The sequence below is a fragment of the Pundamilia nyererei genome, unplaced genomic scaffold (genome assembly GCF_000239375.1).
Source record: "Pundamilia nyererei isolate P.nyererei 1_Seehausen unplaced genomic scaffold, PunNye1.0 scaffold00013, whole genome shotgun sequence".
NCBI classification, from domain to species: Eukaryota; Metazoa; Chordata; class Actinopteri; order Cichliformes; family Cichlidae; genus Pundamilia; species Pundamilia nyererei.
Window position 1 is genome coordinate 3,934,203 of NW_005187414.1, and position 20,794 is coordinate 3,954,996.

At 39.8% G+C, this 20,794-nt stretch overlaps 1 protein-coding gene across 5 annotated transcripts in view; it reads right to left on the reverse strand.

Annotated features, from left to right (window-relative positions):
* Positions 1-20,794, reverse strand: part of klhl29 (kelch like family member 29) — a 264,330-nt gene that overhangs the window by 237,759 nt on the left and 5,777 nt on the right. For 4 of the 5 annotated variants that reach the window (XM_005724913.1, XM_005724915.1, XM_005724912.1 and 1 more), the window contains exon 1: positions 11,455-11,743. The exons of the other annotated variant lie outside the window; for it this stretch is intronic. The gene's annotated coding sequence lies outside the window, so the exon portion shown is untranslated. Of the gene's footprint in view, positions 1-11,454; positions 11,744-20,794 lie in introns of those variants that run through there. 5 annotated transcript variants of the gene reach the window in all.

Below are 20,794 nucleotides of genomic sequence, written 5' to 3' on the forward strand. Positions count from 1 at the left end.
ATATATATATGCGTATACATACATTTCTCAGAGCAGCCTACATAAACCACTATGCAATACAGCCACACTGAACTTTAAGAGCTGCCAAAAAACCCTCTTGTTCTACTTTCACAAAGAGCATTGCCTTTTCTTTTTACCGACACACCAAACGTGCACTGACATCGTAGATGACGCAGTGTGAGAAAGAACAAAAAGTTAAATTAGGCTCCCTTTATCGGAACAAAAAAAAACACTTCTGTTTACACATTTCTGCAAGTCCACATCATTTAAAACTCCAATACAAACGAAAACGCGCTGTATTTAAGCAAAACACTGTTGGTGCCCTTTTATCGCTGTGATTGTTAGACAACCGATAATCACAGCATTTGTGTAAACATTTTTGATGTGAAGCTACATCTCTCCCTCTGTGAGCTATGCCACAAACATTTTCTTCTCCTTCAAAATAATACACCGATATAGGTATATTAGTTCCCAGGATGGGCAAAGCAGACGGGGAAACGTTTTCAAAAAGGGAAATGTTATTGAATGCTCATTTATCCTGTTTCGCTGACACTTCCACCGAGTCACGCGCATCACGTCAGACTTTCTGCAGGGCTGGATCTTGAGTACATTTTGTCTTTTTTTTAAGATGAAACACAGTGAATGAAAGCTTATTTCTTTATTCTTGGGGTGAAGGGAAGGAAAAAAAGTCTGATTGCATTTGTGATGTTGTGCAGGAATGGAAAGGGCTACCTTGCCAAATCGTTCTCGAGAGGATGATAAAAGACAACAACTCGCTGGGTTTTAAACATTTTTTTCCACCGTCAATTTATGGGGCTAAAATACATCTGTTGTTGCAGAGTCTAAAAAAAATAAAATAAAATTTGTGACATATGGCTGTTTATGTAACAGTGCCAAAATAATCCAGAGTGAAATCTCATTAAAAGGTAGAACACAACCAAGTGTGCATATATAGGAAGTATATTTTAAGAAAGTCATAATGAATATGCACCCGAATATGATGTGTTTTGGTGCCACCACCCATTTTCTTTATGGAACGTAAGATTAGAATTTTAACGACATAAACAGTCAATAACTTCCAGGCAATATTGTATATATTGAGTTTGATGTGACAAAAATTACCAATACTTATTATCCGAACCAAGCGCATTGGCACTGGTGTGTAAACGAAAACCTTGAATTTCTTTCTCGTATTTTTTTTTTTTAAAAAACAAAATGAGTTGAACCCCCGTAGGAGAAATGTTTACTTTGGCATGAAATTAGAGATGTTTTCCATTAACTCCACACAAAGGAACATCATTAACCATCTCATTGACTTCTCCCTATAGATTTATATTTGCTCTCTTCCTCTAATTGTCTACGCATTTGTGATGAAATTCGAATACTTGCAGTCCAAAGGCCACTCCTGAATGACATTTAACATACTTAATAACCTTAAAAATGAAAAATATCACTGGGATAAAAAGGTGAAGCGGTACAACTTTCAGTCACTCGCTGCCTTACTCAAATGATGTACAGAAAAAGTTCTACCGTGTCCGTTATTGTAAACTTGTCAGAATGAACCCCAGTTATAAATCATCTACGTAATTATCAATTGATTGAAGCAGCTAACTGTGAAAACCACATGGAAGTATAATACATCAATTTTAATGACATTTCTTAATCAGAACGCTGAGCAATCAGCAGAGACCAATTAAGGCCTGAGAGATAGAGACCCGCCATTAATAATCACACTTGGCTGCCATCACATTGGCTCCATTCTCAAAAGGGTGTTTGAGCAGTTTTGAAGTGGACTATTCATTTCAGGGTAAAGGTATTGCCGCAAGACTCGAGAGCTGCAGCAGGAACAGGAAAGCAAAGTAAAAAGAGTACGGCAAAAAACTGCAAATGCCGAGCAGCTTCATGTTATGGCCACGCCATCAAATGACTGGTGTGACTACAGTTAAAAAAATTCTCTCATAAAAATCAAAGGGCTTCTTTTCCAAGTGGCAATGAATTCTTGTCCACAGAGGAGGGAATGGATAGGCCTATCTTGCAAACGCTGAGAAAAAGAAAATGTCTACCCTTCAAAGCTATAAAACCACAGCGGGGCCCACGGGCACAGAGCAATGACAGATATCTTTACAATGCCACCTTCAGCTGCAGCCTTATTAATGTTATGGTCAGTTTTATTGCGGACAAAGTCTGTTCATCTTTGAATGCAAAAACAGCCAAGCAGCAACGCATAAAACGTACCAGGGGCACAGAGACCAAGCAGCAACACTGCCCTTTATGTCTTTCCAAGCAGGAGTTTTCTTCTCTCTGATTTTCACTTTGCATTTGCTTGGCTGCTGATATGAGTGGCAATTGCCTGACTTTTAAGTCTACTCCAATGAACTGTGTCCATGTAAAGAGAGGTTAAACAGCCAGGGTTGCATCTGAGCGAAAGTCACTGTCATTGGCGTTTCCTTTTTAAGCTTTATGCACTAAAATCTTTCTCACGCACAAAGTCTTGAATGATCAGGGCCCATCATATCATAAAGATGTCACACTACCATATTATCCTAATAACAAACTTCCCTCTCAGACTGCAGGCTTAGTCTAAAGCATTTAAAAGTAAAATGGGAGGCAGACCCTTCAGCTATCAGGCCCCTGTCCTGTGGAACAAGCTCCCAGTTTGGTTTTGGGAGACAGACACCCTGTCCAGTTTTAACTCTTCGATAAAGCTTATAGTTAAGGCTTGATTAGGTGACCTGAACTTTGCCTTAGTTATGGTGCTGTAGGCTCAAACTGCTACAGCAGCGGTCCCCAACCTTTTTTGCGTCACAGACCGGTTTATGTCCGACAATATTTTCACAGACCGGCCTTTAAGGTGTCCCGGATAAATACAACAAAATAAAACCAAAACCAGAACCAGAACAGTACCAAAAAAGAAGATTTATTCATAACACACGGGGAAAGACCCAAGGAAACCAAGTTAACGATAAAAACGATTTAAAAAACTGATAAAAAACGCAGAAAAACACAAATTTCACCTCTGTGCTACACGACTTCAAGTGAGGCACTGAGCACTTCTGTTCACTCCCCGTGTGTTTATATGCCACCAACATATCATTACATTTTTGTCTTCTTACTGTTGATTTAGACTTCTGCAGTGAATCTTTGCAGAGTGTGCGACATAACCTACGTAGGTGGTTGAAATCGTTGCCAGCACTCATACTTTTGTGTAGCGTTTTATGTATTAATTACATTGTGGTCGTGTTTTATATGCGGTGCCAGACACGATACAAACAAATAAAATGCTGGTACATTTTTCCCATCCTGCGCCCCTGCTCTTTGTTGTGGTCATTTTCTTTTTGTTTTCCTTTTTTTTGGAGGGGGGGAGGCAAACATATTTGTCCCTTCAGATTTTCCACTTCTTTGTAAATTCCCTCACGTCCATTCTGACGGTTTCAGCGATCTCCCTCCAGGAATTCGCTGCCATCTGAGTCCTTATATTGGAGCAATGATTATCATTCCTTATTGAGGCAATGATTGTTATTCTCACTGATAAATTAAAAAGCCGTGGTGAAAAAGTAGCCGGAACACACAGGAGCCATCAACAGTGCTGAACAGGCCAGTTACAATAGCTGTGGGCTGCATTAACAAGACGTGTAGATATGATTTCTAGGGACGTTCATGTCATGTTACGGCATAAAGTTTCAGAGGGGTTTGCGGTTACAATGTACCTATGATGTAGATTTAAAACAAAGTATAAAGTATATAAAGTATACCCTACGAGTCTACGTCTCTCTTTTCTCTTTCTCCTTGACTCTCAACCGATCACGGCGGATAGCCACCAATCCCTGAGCCTGGTACTAACAATGGTTTTCTTCCTATTATAAGGGAGTTTTTCCTTCCCACTGTTGCCAAGTGCTTGCTCGTTGGTTGTCAGGCTTTTATCCAAATATACTAAATTCATTACCTTATGGCATAAAGTGCTTTGAGGCGACTGTTGTTGTGATTTGGCGCCCTATAAATAAACCTGAACTCAATTGAAAATTGAATAGAATATGAGCTAATGTCAATAGTCCAATTTTGATAATGTGGTGACCCACTTACACAGAGTTTAAATGAATAAAAACAGCCCCTTTTCCTTTTTAATTTGTTGCTGGCTGTCATACGGTAATTACTAAATACAATTAATGACCCTGGTCATTGTGCTGCAGGTATTTATACAGAGAAAATCTACTGCCAACGTGAATTAATCAACAGTGGAGTGCATGCATCGCAGCATTAGGATGGCTGGGATGGTGCCAATATTTTATAAGCTGCTGTGGCCCTTGAAAGAATACATCCGAACTAATGCAAACAGGTTGTAAATAGGATAATATTACAGATCCACATCACACCACCTGTAAACACGTGATTTATGTACCCTCTTAACTCAAAAAGCCACCTTTTAACTCGCGCAGTTGGAGTATGCAAATCAGACATTGCTGTAAGTCACTGTTATGTATACTACAATTAATTGTGAACGATTTACATATTTAGTCCTCACTGCAGATAAATGATTCAGAGGCTTCCCCTCAAACAGATCCCTTCAAAATAAATGCATGGTGAAGGACGAAGTAGGAGTGGCATCCCCAGATTCAGGTAAGAAGATTACTGGGCAAACCCTGCTTTTAGTATATTTTCTTGTTAATACCAAGACAAATGGCAATTTAAAAAAAGAAAACAATCCACCCTGCGGCACAGGCACACAGCACATAGACTATACACTGCAGTTACATTGTGGCACCACTGAAATGACAGTGGCAAAGCTCAAATGGTTTTATTGTAAATTCCCATGGTTCTGAGACAAAAAGCAAGTGAAATGAGTTCAAGTGACTTCAGTGACCGGTGAAATTTGTTTTCCTCTTGAAGTAATTTGAAGTCTGGTTTGCCTCAAGCAGACAGAGTTAGTTTGAGTCTGACATTCCACCTCAAAACCTCTTCCAACAGGCCTCTCTTTAAGCTTGGCTTCTCCTCAAGGCAGATTCAATTATTCAATTTCAAATAAATGATTACATAATGTGTCCGTGTCCTTTTAAGGCCCGGTGCACTTCCCAAACAATGTCTGCTTTAGTCTCCTTTTTTTAACAACTTGGACATAGCTTGAATAGGTTTTGTATTACATTATAGATGATGTTTATTCCAAAGCAGAGATAAGATAGTGAAGTGCACCTTATTAAAATGAGTAAGGTTTATAAAAGGGATGCCTGGGGAGCAGTGGCCGTCAGCTGCGGTGCAGAAATATTCCTGTAGACAGGCTTAATGGGGGCCTGCATAAACAGGAGGAAAAATAGCAGTGGTTCTGTTGGTTGTGATGGTCTACAAGATAAAAAAAAAAAAAAAAAAGATTTTCCATGCCCACCTCTTTCACAACCCGCTCCCTCCCTTGATGGTGCAAACCTACGGCATCATCGCATGGGGCTAACAGGCTTAACCTGCCCCCTGCGGAGCCACTCACCACACAGCCGCCTCCCCGAGTGCAGCGGCCCTGAGATGTAGCCTCACAGGCTTGAGTCCAAACCAAATCCTCACCCCGTGTCCCCAAACATGTCAAGTGAATTTAAACACTCTATGTGGGTATTAGCATTAATGGTCTTCAGTTTTCCTAACAATGCTTTCTTTCTTTTTTCTTTTTTTTGGCAGGAGGACCAAATACTTTCAATGCCACATTGAACAAATGCAATCGGAGCTAAAGTTACTGGTAAATTTAGAATTTAAGTGCAGCCCTTGGCCCTCGTGTTATGGCCTAATGGCTCACAGCCTTTTGTGTAGGGTGGTTCAGATTCCTGGAAAGCATAGCTGTTTGACAACAAACACTCATGCCACGTACTACATATTACAGCCACAGCAACACTATGACAACTTAACACTTTTAAAGTCAGCAGATTAATGACCTAAAATCATTACATTAACAGAAATCTTACTGTTAGGTGTTAATATTGAAATATGTGAAGAAAATACAAATAAAACTGAAACATAAATGTATATTAAAGAAGCTATTCAGTTAAACAGTACCAAAATTCCTAACTTTCATAATCAACAACATAAATACAACAACAGAAACTAAGCTTTGAAAGTGATCTATTAAATCAAATCTCCATGGATGCAGGAGGTTCAGAGCTTAGTGCATTTTGAGACCATTTGAGTCTCTGAAAAGGGAAACTGCAGGCTTTTTAGAAATATGATACCAGCATCACTAGCCCTTGAGCGACTGTGTTCAAGAGGGCAGCTGAAGAGACTGCTTTTCATAGTTCACTGATCTCTAAAGAGCTTGGGAAGCACGGCATTTGCTCATGGCCTTATGCCCCGTGTGTTAGCAAGTATTTTATGCTTTGTAATGGCCAGTTATGCTAAATATTCAGCGGCATATTTAAACAAAGACATCACTGTCCCAGAAAACCAATAAGGAAAGTTTAAAGGCTCCCTTAAAAGCTGCGGGAGAATAATTCAGTACTATCGGCAAAGAAAAAACTTAATGTGGTAAGTATCTGATCCATCTTCATCTTTGTCCTTGAAAGGCATCTCCCCTGTCAGTATTTAGAATAGGATTTTAGTTTTCCCTGGTATTCAGATTTACAGCAAAAATGTTTTTAAAATGTGCGTTAAAAAGACGTTACAGCTACTTTTTTTAAATAACAAGTGTTACTTTTAAAACAACTAATGGAAAAAACAAAAAAACCTCACTATGCTTTGTGTTGGAAGGAAAACGAGGCCTTTTGGTCATCCTGTCACTGAAAACGCCTTTATCGTGTTGATATCAAAGCAGGACACGGTAAACCAAATCAAGACAGATCAAGCATTCTCTCCACGCTTGCTATCAAGCTTGAATACACTAACAAACATGGCCAACACAAGCTGAAACCCATCTTGATCAATGAGAGACTTAATATTTGTTAAAGCACTGAGTTAAAGCAAGCTTGCATATGAGCCACAGAGTCATTAGCATACAGTGGAGCCCAGGTGGAGCTTGGATACGGCTGTTATCACGAACCGGGTGTAAATGATCTAAGGCTCTGCTGATACATGGCCTTAACATTGGTCTTGGGTGGTACAACTACAGGTGGACTGCTCCTGAAGGGACTCGGTTAATGCCCCATGGCTCAGACCACATTTGGAGGTGGTCTAGATGGGGATACCTCCCCAATCTTTAAACAGTCTTTAGACAAACGTGTGCTTGGACACATTAAAAGATGGCCTGCTCTAACTAACCTGCTCCTTTTCCAGCAACAAACAGCAAAACAGTTGGTGGAGTACACGTGGCAGACTCTTTCCTGCAAAAAAAGCATTTCTGGATCCATCGACCAATTTTTAACCAGAACCAAATGCAAATCATCAAAAATATATTATTCATCTTCAATTTTTTAAACCAAGCATTCTAAACTTAATCACACAACTAACAAAACTACATATGTTTCTGTCAAATGAGGCGAGAGATTCATTGTCTTAATTATATGCAGACTGACCGTGTTAATGCAGCCAGTCAACCTCGAAAGCCCAATTCCACAATTCGCAATAGCCTGTCAGAGTGGGTCTAGATTTGCTTGACATAATAATGCGTAACAGGTCCAGTACCAAACTGAGCTAGGTAGGCAGGACTTTAATATTTAATGTAATAATATAATAATGCAGGACTCTTATTATTTTTATAAATGTGGAAGTAAAATCTGTTATAAAGTCGTCACCCCAGATGTTTGTCATGAAGCATGCCAGGTATGATGAGGACTAAATTCTTGCTCCGTGCTGCTTTTAACTGCAGCTCCCGTTGTTTCAGCATGACTGCTTGAAAAGAAAATCTAAAAAAACTTGCTAAGCAAACTGACCTTGAGGTCAAGTTCAACCTGTACAGAGATTCCATGCTTGCAATTTGCTAGCAGCACAAGACCCAAAAAAATTAACCTAAGAAAAAGGAAATAAATGCACTAAGAGTACAAAAAGCTACCCGAGTACCATCTAAGTGGCTATGGCAATTTAATACAGTGCTTCCTTAGTGAATTGAAATAACGGTTCAATTAACACAAAAACAGAAGCAAAAAAAAGGAGCAATATTATGAAAACTGCTGGGTACACCGTGTTCAAAGGAGCCACTAGCATCAAAGGGTTAGCATGAAATGTAGACATAATGTACTGCAAGCTTTCTTGCTGAAGGAAGTCTTTACAGTAAATACAGTAAGCAGTAGCATGCAATAGATTTATGTTTGTATTGACAGAGGAGAGACATTAATATTGTTTTCTAACTTACGACAAGAAAAGAAACCACTAAAAATATTTCCTGTAATAAATGATTTCTTTAACGAACAAAACCCATAATTATTTTTTTTAAATATTATTTTAAAAAATAATATCACATTTCAGAAACATAAAAAATATATATTTATGAAATGCAGAGTGCATCAAAAAGAATAATTCAATTTCAAAGTGCTTTAGGTCAAGCCATTCACCCGTAACAATCGAAGCACATACAGTTAGAAAGAACGGATTCGTGACTTTCATGCGGTTGCTGGAAGGTGGCATAACAGCAGTGGCTACAGTGACCACAGACAAGTTTGACTATTGTATGGACATATGCAAGTGTCCGGAGAGGTATGCCTTGAGCAATAGTTAAGTTTTGTATGTAAAAGTTTATATTCAGCCATGTACTTTAAATTTTACTGCAATTTTCCTTTCCTTTTCTAAAAAAAAAAAAAAAAGTCTTTTGAAATTGGATAAAAAAAATTGTAATACCCTGTCTGTGTATGCTTAAAAAAAATAAACAATATATAATCAAAATTTTATAAATCATTTCATAACGACAGTTGTATCACATTAATTCAGTAAAAGATTTGTTAACAAGAGAATAAAAAGATTTTAAAGCTGCAGATATTATTGCTAAATTCAACTCACTGTCACCTGATGGTGTAACAGGCTACAAGAATCTGATTTCACATTTCAAAATCTCACATTTCAGATCCCAGTGTGTGGATACTGTTGCTTGAATATACTGGTGTTTCTAAAGGGGTGCACGTGTAACCCCCCCCCCCAAAAAAAAAAAAAAAAAAAAAAAAAAATTACTCACATACTCAAAGCAGCCTCTATGAACACGCAGAGAGAGCACAGTATAAATCTGCTAGAGCAATGTGATTACAGAAGAAAGGATACCCTCTTTAACCTTGGAGAAAATAGAATTCATTGTGTGCCAAAGAGACAAAAACATGCACAACTGCTTTTCATTCTCATTTTGATTGGGGGCGGGCTGGTCCAGATTGGCCTTCTAATATCCACTGCTCCAACAGAATCAGCGTAATTGCCGGCTACATTCACACTTTAATATTTTGCTTTGGTGAGCAGGCTGCAGATAAACAGAGGCATTACATGTACATTAGTTTTTAAAAAAAAGAAAAAGAAAAAAAGGAGACACTGGAAATTACTTCGTCTTATCCAAACTGCTGCCGAATAGCTATATTTATCTGACTGCTGTTACATGAAAATAACTCAGAGCTTGGCTTTCTGCGGTTATATTTATTGGCAAGTTTGGCACAGCTTCTGCTTCCTCGACTCCTTGAAATACACGGTTGATCACCAGAGGCAAAACCAAGTGCATCACAACTTCATCCAAGTACAAGAAAACACTGTACAGCATTTGATCCTTTCTACCTCCTTAGCCTGCATTTAGATCACACATCCCACACCGGTCAAATTATACATGCTTACCCCGTGTTCTCCTTCTTGGAAAACGTGGTGGAAAAAAAATTATAATAAATGGCCTTGAGCTGCAGTTTTGTAATTTGCTGACCATAACAACAGGAGTCGTTTTTCGCTTTGCCTTTGCTAATAGGATAAATGCCTCTGGGTAATTTCTAAATGAATTCCTCCGGCCAAAGCGGTTCCCTAGACCAACCTAAAGCACATTTGATATAGAAGGATTATCCCTGATTGAGTTTATTGCAAAGAAGCTTGTGACAAACTGAAGAGACGACAATACTTCCACAGAGGTAAGGCTTGCCTGACAATAAGGCTCTGTAGCTTAACACACGCTACAGAGTGTGTTAACACTTCTCCATGTAATGCTGCTGTGTGATCATCCACCTGCGGTGACTGGTTATCCTAAATGTGCAGAGCGAGAGTTCTCCCTCGAATGCAGCACGTGAGGCGAGAAGACCCCCGCTAAACACAGCAGCTCTCAGGCAAATGCATTGTCTTACCTTATCCAGTCCAGAGCTCCCCGTCTCTTCAGAGAGGACTAGCACTAAAGCCTCTTAATCCCTGCCTTGATTTGTGATAGCCTGCTAGGTTTTCAAATGTCATCAGCAGGGAAGTGTGTCCTGCTCCTGCCCCACATGCTCAGCCCATTAATACAATAACAAATGTTGGATGCATCTTCAGAATAGCAACGCACGCGCAGTCATGGTGGGTGGCCGTAGGCTACATCTATTTATATACAGTAAGTCAGGCTCGTAAACAGGGATCAGCACCGGGGGGACCATCCAGGAGGATCGACAAGTGTGCTGTTGGATGTGAGAGTTCACAATAAATCATGCTAAATATGGACTGCAGGCAAAATGTGATAATTCTGCGATCCATGCTTTCGCCTCTACAGTGCCTTCACACTTGCACAGGACAACATCTCCTGCCCGGTCAGAAGGTGCATTTGTAAAACAGCATGGACTCGATGATCATCGGGAACTTTCTGCAAAACACAGTGTCCTTCACAGCCAGTGCTCCACTTCACTTCACAGCACTGCACTGTAACAACACATGGGACTTGTCATGAGCAACGCTTAGCTGTTTGAAGGATGAGTCTTGCCTAGTGCAGGCTACAACTTTACACGCATCTGTGGAATATAATAACAGGATTTTATTTATTTATTTATTTTTCCTCAAATCCACTCCAGAGCAACAATAAATCTTTCCGTTACAATCTGTGCAGTAGTGGGATTTGTGCAGCTGTAAATTCAGAAGATGCACAACTGGGGTAAGTGACATTGAAATTTATTTCTTCTGCCCGGTCATTTGCACATGATTAAAGGCTTCTAGGCAGTTTGTCAGAACATGACCAGCTGATTACACCTGAATTATTTTGGTATATATATATATACCAAAATAATTCAGTAATATGTGTGTATATTTGATAGCGTTGCTATAGTGACCAACTGTAAGTCCTAAATTGTTTGACATTGACGCAGACCACTCCTTTAAATTCCCAAACCTCGATCTGAGTCGTGAAGTTAGTTTTATTCGCCCTCCTCTTAACGGGAGCGCTTGCGCACAACGTGAGCGCCGTACACACCATTTGGTAGGCTATGGTCCTCAGCTAAGGGCTGGCAGTGAAACTGATGATCCCCCTCATTCATTCATGATAGGACGAGTGAACTCCTGCCTTAACACAAAAGCGTGTAAAAAAAAAATTGAAGCAAAGGCGAGAGTCAGCGCGGTGTTTCTTCGCACCTCCGCTGACCGAGCGCTTACCTCCACCGGCCGCTCGCTGCTCCTGTCCCCCGGCGTTTGTCCTTGTTTCGCTCCGGCGCTGATTATGTATGAATGCTGTCTTTATCCCGCAAAGACCGCTGTTGCATTTTACAGCAAAAGGAGCAGCACAGTGCAGTGGCAGCGGCTGTGGGCCGGTCTGTAAGTGGCCTGCCTGCGCTCGGCTCTGCACGTCACCAAGTGGAGTGGACAGGACTTGGCAGACGGGCTTTCTGCGCTCTCTGCGCGGCGGCGGATCTGAGATGTAAGCGACTGCTTGGACGGACTGGCACACCGTGTGGCCACTTTACTCCCGATGCTGCTCCTCCCCTTTCACTTTGTTTCTCTCACGCAAGCCCTACAGCGCCTCCCACCCGCCACTGTATGCCATCGCACGTACCCGCAGAGAGGTAGGCTTGCACTCCAGCATCAGTGGAGCTGTCCTCGCAGGAGGTTCCTTGGATCATTATCAGCCATGAAGGGAGTTCCAAAGGTTCAATCGTATTCTTCTTCTATTACTTAGACAAGCAAGAAAACAAACTGTAATAATTGTATTATTCACTTAAAAAAAAGAAAAGAAAAAAAAACAGTGTTTGGGTGGTTACAGCTGAAATATTCCCAAACAATCTTCCCAAATAAGTCCAAATTACAGATGAAAGGTGCACTAATGCTGGTTGTTCTTCCTTCCCAAAACCGCTGTAGCTTTCCCCATCCTACCTGGTGCTTAAATGCTGGTAATTACATTCACTTAGCGTCCCGGTTGTAAATCAGCCCCTGATTAGATGGCTAGAATGAAAATCAACAGGGCCCTCTCCGGCTTGATCCAAATTGCCTAAAATCAATGTCCTTTTTGCTTCCCTAACCACTTTTCCATGAGCACAATCAGCAATGTGACGCGATCAAGCAAAGGTGGGAAGAAATAATTACAGAAAGTCAAGAAAAGACAGCCCCGGCCTCTCACTGAGGACATTTTGATGCACCGCGGCAGGAAAAACACAGGTGTGGACGATAAATGAATTCCTATTCGGCAGATTTATTTGTTTTGATAGTTCAGCTTTATCTCGGCCCCTTCTGGGGACCGGCTACTTGTGGGGCAATTAACTCAGACAGAAACCTTCTTATCCACTGAGAACCTTTTAATTCTGGCCATATCTTTACAGCCTTCTAAAACTTTCAATTTGTCGCCCAACGTGATTATTTGTTCTTACCTGATGGATTATCTCCCTGTTAGTGGCACATGGCGCAGAATCCATTACAGTCTTTTTGGCTCGCTGTCACCAAGCTCCTCTTTCCTGCCTCGACTGCACTGTACAAATGCTTTCACTTACTTTGCTTGATTAGTTCTCCTCTCAAGACCACGTGGGCGTGTACGGTCTCTTTAGATTGACAACTCTATCATTTTCATATCAAGGCAGTTCAGTGTGATGTTTGGTGACATCTGATTTTTTTCCTGATGTAACTCATCTTCAGCTAGAGCAGGGGTCTAATCAGCCCCAAGTGAAAACACCTGCACCCTTTACAGGACCTAAAAGTATCTTATAAAGAGTATCTATGCAGGAGAGTTAACATGCTGGAGCAGGAAAACCCAGATATGGAAAGGAAACATGGCTGAATTTAGTTGCTTTGTTTTCAGGGTCAGCGCCACTGAATCTTCCTACCACTAACCGCTGTTACAGGCTCTTATACGCTGGAATAATGTCCCTTAAAATAAGAATTATGGCTGTTTATGGTTATAATACAGCACAACAAATGTTTTCCTTTATGATTTTGTATCAGAGTCTTGTAATTATTTGTTATATATTACCAGTTTTGGATGTTTTGTAGCAAAAGAAAAACAACAAAAAAGAAGCTGAAAAGTATTAAAATATAGGGTTTTTTCAAGTGTTTATCAGCTATATGAATCAAAAGTGAGTGTTATATATATATATATATATATATATATATATATACACTTATCATAGTGTTTGATATTTAATCAGTAATAATGCATCATTTACTTTGACCCCTACTGGAGCACAGTTATCACTCTTACTTAATGATTAAGTTTGTTGACATCATCTTATTCCCAGCATAGCTCAACCCAATTTCCACCTTAGGTCTAATCAGCCTGAGTAATTAAAACACTTGCACGGGTGTGCAAACCTATTCATTTGAAAAAATATTTATTAAAATGAAGTGGGGCAAAAAAGGGCAATATTTCACTCCGAGTTGTTGTGAGTTGCTTTCCTCCAAAAACAAATCATGGCTTCGCAGTAACCTCTGACAAGAGAACAGACTTGCATGTAGTGTGTAAAATCCTACGGCATTAAAAAACTAACACAATTTTTTTTTACTTTCGGCAGAGCACAAATATCATGATCACTGGAATACAATTTAAGCGTATGCACTCCTCAAAATGCCTGGGTGAAATACTCGAGTGCTCTACACTCCAGAGACATCCTGCGTTGCATCAAAATGTCACACTTGGCAGAATAGATAGTGGGCCTTATCAGGGGTCAAATTCTATTTTGCAGTAATTTCAGAAGTCTTTCAGCTGTGCCTTTCAGCTATGGCAGCGAGTGAGACGGTGTGCAATGGTGTGTGCTAATTTGTTGTGGAGCCCAGTGAGCCAAATCGGAGCCTGCAGGTTGTACTTTGAATTAATCAGAACTTCTTACATTGTGCAAATAATGCTTCCTATCTGAGATCTTTGTTTTTTTGGGGTGGAACGAGTCTCCCAGAGGGGAAAACTGGGTACGATGTACAATGATGGAGCAAGCTCTTAGCGACTTAATGGTGATGGGCTAACATGACTCAGAGTTCAGCAAGGGAGAAAGATGGGGGTGGAAGGAGTGTGCTGTGCATCTGCGAATTTAATGCCAGCTTTGATAAAGTTGCAGTCCAAGATCTGTAAGAAGTAGGAACAATGGGCCGTTGTTGCCTGATAATTAACAAAATTGTAGCGTATCTGTGTCTGCACTAACGGCACCAGCATAACCTAATGGTGTTTTGTGGTTTGAGAGGTTTTGTTCTTATGGAAATAAAATGGGGTCGTGAGTACTTTGGCTGTGTATCACTACATCTGAATGTGTGAAGGCGTTTTGGGTGAATACGCTGGAGGTGGGCGATACATCCAAAGTGCGAATCTGTACAAACGTTTATGTCCAAATTAATTTAAATGTTAAAACGTGTGAAAAAAACATATCTGAACAAATAGATTTCATTTTTTCATTCGTATGGAGCAATTATTATGGATAGCGGAATGTTTAAAAAAAAAATATATATTGCACAAGCTAATGTAGGAATGCACAAAGTGACTTTGCATGAAGGTTTGCAGTTACTTGTGTGTTTGTGGGCAGAAGTCAACTGTATGTGGCAACTGCAGGTCTACAGGTAGGCGTTACAGTGTAAATAAAACCTACGACTTTTGATTCTTCCTCTTGCATAAGCCAATGCTTCTGCTAATATATAATTTCAAAATTCAGCAACAGAGCCAAGGGGTGCAAGCTTTCTTTGCTGTAAATCCACAGTTGCAAGCACATAACAAAGTTGCCTGTCTGAAAGAAGAAAAATATGTCCATAAAGCGAGTGAAAACAAGCTAACACAAACAGGAAAAAAAATGTTACACGAGTTCATTATAAGAAAGTGTCATATTGTTACAAGTCTAGCTGCTCGCATTCATTCAGTTCGACATAGCCGTCATACTTCAAGGTGAAATCAACTCCATTAGCGAAATAAAGGCAACAATCTCGCACCGTAGTTCTCCTCGCAGTAAGTTAAGTACAAGTTCTAAATCACATTCCACCACCGCGAATACCAATCGTGTTTTTTCTTCTTTTCTCACAATAACCTCTATTACATATGTCTTCAAGGACTCTCCCACCAGACCAGCATGTTCACATGCTTCATATGCCTAAAAATAAATAAAGCTAAAGCAGCTTAAGATTCTGGTTAGGACACTTTGTGCTTTTCACCTGATCTGGTCCAATGATTGGCCCAATTGTCCAGCCTCAGGCTAGATTTTCTTATGCCGGAAAACAGAACCCAGAATAGGTACAGCGGTGTACCACTTGAATTATAATATGCTGGAAGGTCATTATGGATTTTTTTTCTGTGTGTGTGTGTGTGTGTGTGTGTGTGTGTGTGTGTGTGTGTTCAGTGACATTAAAAACATTTTTGCATGCATTCGGTGAATGATTTTTTTTTTTTACAAGTCTAGTATGTATTTTGAATTATAAAAACAGCAGTAATTGTAGGTGCAAAACATGTTTAAATAAAGAAACGTTTTTATCGTTTTCTTTTCTGTAGTCATGTTGTTGCCTTTCACAGGTTAGTCTCCATTTACTTAGCTGGAGTGTCAGGGCTCTGCAGGGCACTGTGTTACTCATGCCTTACTGTACCCACTACATGCATAAATCTGGAACCTGTAAACAACAGTAATTGGGCTCAGGGGGAAGCGGACAAAAAAATAAGCAAATTGCTTCCATGAGTTTACATATCATTTCATCTTGTTTGTAGATTTATTTTCGGTACAATGCAGGTGAAAGGAATGGAAAGCGAATAGAAATTCAGCAAAGACATGCCCTCCAAGCAACTTTTGTTTCTAGTCAGAGATTGAAGGGGAAAAAACTTTATGGGAGTTAGTCCACTGTTGACCGATGCTTTCATTCACTTCCGCAGTTTATCGATCAGCTTCTAAATCTATTATTTACTTTAGGTTATATATCAGCGTATAGTCTTTGCACTTCAGCCCCAGTGCCACTATTTATTTCTTTTTATGGTCAGTGTATATATTCTTGTGCAGTATTTGATGATGGCTGGCACTGAACTCTGTGTCACGTCCACATAATGTCAATGTCAGTCTATGAATCCCCCAACAAAACAAGTTAGTTTGCAAATGTGCTGTTTTTAACAGCTGGGGAAAAAAGATTCTTAATAAATGTCTGACTTTCTTTGGAGAAACTTGCTGTGAAGAAAGTTCAATGGAAAAAAAGGAAAAGATTTTTCATACCTCCTACCGCACAGTATATTCGCACTACAAAAATGTACACACCCTGCCTATAAGCACTATTCTCAATAACCATCCAACTAGAAAATATAACAAAGCCTTGAGAGATTTGTGTGTGTGTGTGTGCAGATGTGACTGATACGCTTCGCTAAAAATGTTAGCGAAATGTAATCAAATTCAGTGGGTGAAACTGTGGCTCGTGTGTGCATTTTTAAAAACTTTTACTCTTTTTTAACAATAAACAATGTACTCTACATTCATTTAACTTGACTTCAATTAAAGCTCTCTCAGCGTGGAGAAACTCACATAACATGTTTGTTTTAACAAGTTTTTAAAAAAGTACAAAGTTGTGTTTTGTCTTCAGCAGCCATGACAGATTTGAAAATAATGCGGGCTCCACCCTGGTGAGGGAGACTCACGTTGGCAATATTGTTTTAAGTAGAATTACAGAATAGGGCAGAGTCTGCACGTTTATCCTATTAGAAGGAAATGAAGCAGACAGTCTGTCTGTGTTTATCCATTATGAAATCCATATCTGGCTGGAAATGAAACAGTCAAGGTTCAGTCTCCAAAAAAAAAGTTCTTCAGATGAAACTTGGGCCAACAAGGAATTTACAAATGGTTAATTGGCTGCTGTGGTTCTCAGCATAGCTATCTATAAAAACTGAACTCATGCTCGCATGCTGAACTCAATATGCTTTAGAGCGTCTTCAAATAGGAATGCACATTATCAAGCTGAGCAAAATATATATTAGAGAGGCCATTCTCTCCTGTGACAAGTCATTACAGGAGCAATGCCAAGTTTTCAGAAATGCAAATGCTGTTAATGGAGGGCCTTTGGGTGAAAGCACTTGGCTTGTGTTAAATTATAATGACATTTATGCTGCTCACCCTTTGAGAGTATCAAAGGATTTCTTCTCTTGTCTTTGTATAAAACAGATTTTTTGATGTCGAACATTTCTCCCGTCTGTTAGGGTGTTGCTTATTGCCAGTGAGCACAGGAGTTAGTAGATGGTTGAATGGCTGGCATTCTTGCAGTGATGTTCAAGTGGCTTTTTATCTGGATGTAATGTGAATGAAATTGCCATTTCTGTGACAATAAACCCAGCGAATTGCTCACGATGTCCCTTAATGCCGGCAGGTTTTAGCAGTTTTAGGTGTAACTTGAGAGCAACTTCAAATTGTCACATTCCTCCTCCGCCATGGCTGCCTGGAAACCAAAACAATTAGCAGGACTATTTCTGCAGAGATGACCACAATCCTCACACTTTTCCTGCCGCAGGTGGCGAAAGGCTCCTTTCCAATTAACAAGTCTAATTACATCACAACTCCACAGAGCTGTCTCGCATTCATTGTGTCTGATTGTCAGCGGGCACTTGTGAGTTGGTGCTTTTGTTTGATCTGTTTACAACTCTTTCATCGCACGGTGTGAATTTAAAACGCAGCAGAAATAATCGGCCGGGTCGTAGTATGACTCTTCTTTTCTTACTAGGTTTGATAATTAGCTCAAAAAGGGCCCATTACTTGAATACTACTAAATACTTACCAAACTATGGTGCGTATTCATAGTGCAGCTTGCTAGTTAGATAGCAGTGGACTACATATAAATTAAAGGAGGTCTCCAAAAAAGAAATGTAATATAAACAGCTTCCACAGCTGTACTCACTACTTGTCACTTTAATCACAAAAACTACTATTTCAAATGTACATACTCTTGTATTACCAATAAATATATATGAATATATATGAATATACAATGCTTATACATCAGCTGGCAACTATTATGCAAAAAATTAAGCAAATTCAGTACCTAAATGACACATTATCACTGATAAAATGAACTTCACAGGCACCTGTATACACTGTCTCATTGCAATAGACAACTACTTCCTTGAATTTGGGCTTTTTATTCTGGTTGTTTGGGTTTTTGTTTTTTATCAGAGATCAAGGGAAGCCATCTCTCATCCTACTTTCAATCTTGTTTCACCTTCAAGATTTCATTTAAGCGCTCATCTCCTTTCCTGTAGTCGTGCACAGCTGATTCCTCTCTACACCCTCTCGTTTACCGAGACCCCCATAATAAGCCAAGATGTGCTTCTCCAACTCCTTATCATAACTACTGTACCCAGGTGCCACCTTTAATTTTTAAAATGTGCTAATATGTTCCTGCTTTAATACTTTCATCCATCTATTTTCTTCCTCTTATCAAACCTTAGGTTCTCAGTTCCAGGTTTCAACTATTCACACACAGAGTCGCACCTACCGCTTAGAACTGCTGGAGGAACAAAGAGTATTCAAACTCTGGACCTCCTTGGTTAGTGGTTAGCAGCAGTGCTAATCGTGCTACCAGCATGCCAACCAATGCATAAAAACAATTGTAACCTACCCTATTCTTCTACTTCTCCTTATTATTATTACTAGTATGGCCAGAGGGGCAGATGGCGCGATATGGCAGCCTCGCTTCTGTCAGCCTGCCCCAGGGAAGCTGGGGCTACAACTGTAGCTGCCTCCACCAGTGTGTGAATGTGAGAGTGAATGAATAGTGGAATTGTAAAGCGCTTTGAAGGCCCCGAAAATCACTATATAAATGCAATCCATTATTATTATTCGTAGTAGTATTATTAGTATTATTATACAGATGTAAGGAGGGAAAACGTTATTTTGCTCTCTCTTAAAATCAAAGCTGCGCACCAATCAATTCACCCTTTACAGCTAGTGTAAACATCCTTCTATCCATTCCTTTCAGTTTTTTTAACATGTATACCACATATTATCTTTGCAAACCATCCCCAAAAAAGTATTTCTCGCCAATCTTGTAGGGCGTAACAGTTTTCTATCTTTTGAAAAGACAAAAAAAACCCACTAAATTCATCCTGAACAAAAACTAGACACTGCACGCTTCAGAGATTTTATAAAAAATGAGAAGTCCGTGTTGTTTTCTCCTTTCTGCTGCTTCTCTTGTACCTCAGCAAGGCACAAAAACAACCTGTTTCACCCAATTATCTCTCCCACAGGGCGCAGTCAGGCAATTTGGCTCAGTCAAGACTCTGATTCATTGAGCCAGATGATTTAAAGCTTTTGGGGGCCACAAGTCAGCCCACATGGACTGAAACTGCTTCGTGATTCTCAGTTGATATTTAGCAGCGCAAGTTGCTCCACTAAAGGTTGCAGAGACAAAAATAGAATGTTATTTCATGTCTCCCTCATTTGTCACTCTGTGAAAAACTGATTTCTGAGGGACAGAAAAATGCTTTAAAGCACAAAGTACCATATTCACCCTGTACTGCAAAAGCTGCTTTCTACCTGGACATTTATATTGATGATATGCTGATAACTGACGTGTTTTTCTTGCAAAACATACATCATTGCATCACATAACCTCTAACCCACAGTGTCCTTCACAAATATGAAAGTAATTATCCCGGACATCAGACCTTGCAAAATCAATTCATTCGTGCTTGGCATCCCTCGAGGATGTATTTTCTAATAATTACTGTATGAGATTTAGAGCTGAGGCACACATAAAAGCCAATGATACCTACAGTCAGCCACAGATGTCAGGACTGGTGGAAGAGTCCACTGGCACTTTAAGTCATTTTTGAGCAAAATGACAAATGGGCCAAAGAAATATCTTTTTGCAGCACACCTGCAAGAAGTGAAGTGTTTATGCGTGCGTCTATCCACTGTTTAGAGCCATTAATGGTTGATCAATGCATCAAGTCACTCTGGATTGTTGCAATTAGAAAACAATCCTGCAAAAAAAGAAGCCTATTTTAAGTCATGCGCTATCAGTAGGAAAAGCAACAGAGAGGATAATTGGGTATTGACGAAAGAGTGTGAAAGGCAAAGACAGCATGCAAGACCACTTTCCAATTTACTCTGTCATCTCGAGGCTCTGATTATGCTGTTTACTGACCAGATAATTGGGGCAATGTTCGATAAAAACAAACATTTTAGGGGGGACATGTCAAATACAAGAAAACTTGCATAAAAATATTCCAAACACTTAGCTGGAATGATGCTTTCCTATTTCCGCAACTACTTGCGAGTCCTGACACACTCATGACTTCCTGGCTCCCCAGTGTTTAATGCACTATTATTTGCTGGATGGAGCCATTTTTCAAAGCATAGGAGGCTTTTGTGCTTTCCTGGCTGATACTAAATAGCTTCTGAAGAGTTAATTGAGAGAATGATGACATTATGGCTTCTACTACGAAAGCAACCAAACGATAGCTCACGGTTTATTAGCATTTAATTCAATTCAGTGCAATTTTATTTATATAGCACCAAATCACAACAACAGTCGCCTCAAGGCGCTTTATATTGTAAGGTAGACCCTACAATAATACATACAG